Here is a 2,500-nt window from a genome sequence, read left to right as displayed (position 1 = left end):
AGTGGTGACGGTGTGCGGGTAGTGTTTCCGACACCGCTTCCTGCGGTGGCAACGCTGGGGCAGAGTCGATACTCGCCCACTGGTGGAAGGTAAGCATTCTGCTTTACATCAGTACATAACTAATATTTCAGTCGTCTGACGTCCCTGCTTAGTAAATGATGCAGGACCACATACATAGATGATACATACTGTAAACTGGGGAGGACAGTGTGAACCGCACTCGACCCAGTCACCCTATCTCACAGTCCACTCTGTGTGTAACAAAGCGAAAGCACCAAAGCACTATCGTTCAACAACATCCATTTTATCCTCGCTGCCACAGGACACTATCCAAAGAACGACAAGAGGAACGTCACGTCCACTAATAAGACAGAATGTCTCACACCACCCGCAAACAACGCAGCTCAAATCAGCCAGCAACACCCACAGTGGTCCACCCAGTATCAACACAGGACGCAACGCCACGCCACAACACAAAAGGTACAAGTAATAAAATACCCTTTGGCCACACTCCTTATAAAGGCATCGAACCAACCCACCACCTGACACCAGCCAAACGTACATCCTGATTTGACACATCTCTGGCAACCTAACCCACGTTGGCCCTTAACCTAACCCACGTTGGCCCTTAACCTAACCCACGTTGGCCCTTAACCTAACCCACGTTGGCCCTTAACCTAACCCACGTTGGCCCTTAACCTAACCCACGTTGGCCCTTAACCTAACCCACGTTGGCCCTTAACCTAACCCACGTTGGCCCTTAACCTAACCCACGTTGGCCCTTAACCTAACCCACGTTGGCCCTTAACCTAACCCACGTTGGCCCTTAACCTAACCCACGTTGGCCCTTAACCTAACCCACGTTGGCCCTTAACCTAACCCACGTTGGCCCTTAACCTAACCCACGTTGGCCCTTAACCTAACCCACGTTGGCCCCTTAACCTAACCCACGTTGGCACCTTAACCTAAGTTACGCTGCACCTTAACCCAAGTTACGCTGCACCTTAACCCAAGTTACGCTGCACCTTAACCCAAGTTACGCTGCACCTTAACCCAAGTTACGCTGCACCTTAACCCAAGTTACGCTGCACCTTAACCCAAGTTACGCTGCACCTTAACCCAAGTTACGCTGCACCTTAACCCAAGTTACGCTGCACCTTAACCCAAGTTACGCTGCACCTTAACCCAAGTTACGCTGCACCTTAACCCAAGTTACGCTGCACCTTAACCCAAGTTACGCTGCACCTTAACCCAAGTTACGCTGCACCTTAACCCAAGTTACGCTGCACCTTAACCCAAGTTACGCTGCACCTTAACCCAAGTTACGCTGCACCTTAACCCAAGTTACGCTGCACCTTAACCCAAGTTACGCTGCACCTTAACCCAAGTTACGCTGCACCTTAACCCAAGTTACGCTGCACCTTAACCCAAGTTACGCTGCACCTTAACCCAAGTTACGCTGCACCTTAACCCAAGTTACGCTGCACCTTAACCCAAGTTACGCTGCACCTTAACCCAAGTTACGCTGCACCTTAACCCAAGTTACGCTGCACCTTAACCCAAGTTACGCTGCACCTTAACCCAAGTTACGCTGCACCTTAACCCAAGTTACGCTGCACCTTAACCCAAGTTACGCTGCACCTTAACCCAAGTTACGCTGCACCTTAACCCAAGTTACGCTGCACCTTAACCCAAGTTACGCTGCACCTTAACCCAAGTTACGCTGCACCTTAACCCAAGTTACGCTGCACCTTAACCCAAGTTACGCTGCACCTTAACCTAACTTACGCTGCACCTTAACCTAACTTACGCTGCACCTTAACCTAACTTACGCTGCACCTTAACCTAACTTACACTGCACCTTAACCTAACTTACGCTGCACCTTAACCTAACTTACACTGCACCTTAACTGTCACATGTAACGTCACAGGAATGTAGCTTTGCCTAACAGCAACCCTCTGAACATAGTTCACTGCTTGGATCCTCTGGTGTCATGTGTATTTCTTGATGCCATGGTGCGTACCCTCACATAAAGGTCTTTCGAGTGTTGCGTACTTTCTACACAGTCCCGCTAACCACTGGAAGGGTGTACCGCTACAGAACGAATATCGCCCTCCCCTCCTGCCCTTCCAAGCTGGTCGGTCAGGCGTTTGTTTGTGAAATGAGCCTTGCAGCTGTTCAGTTGCATTCGGTTGTCGATGCAGTCAGTGTACGTTGTGGTACGGCCTGTGTGGACTGTCCGCTGATGTACGCGTAACCCACACTGATCATCCGTCGTTACGTACTGAGTGACATAATGTGGCACATGCTTGACCGTACACCGGCTGCGCCCTACAATGGCGAATCATAAGGGCCATATGTTGTGCACGATGCTACTTGTCTCGTCTCCCCATTACAGCGAGATTGCACTGTTGTACGCCGTACAGACATGTGGTAGGTAGGTACGGACGAAAGTATTGCATGTTGGCCCCCCCCCCCCCCCCTCCTCCCTCTGCCGGG

The sequence above is a fragment of the Schistocerca gregaria genome, unplaced genomic scaffold, assembly GCF_023897955.1.
Source record: "Schistocerca gregaria isolate iqSchGreg1 unplaced genomic scaffold, iqSchGreg1.2 ptg001657l, whole genome shotgun sequence".
Lineage (NCBI taxonomy): Eukaryota > Metazoa > Arthropoda > Insecta > Orthoptera > Acrididae > Schistocerca > Schistocerca gregaria.
This window is presented reverse-complemented; position numbering follows the sequence as displayed.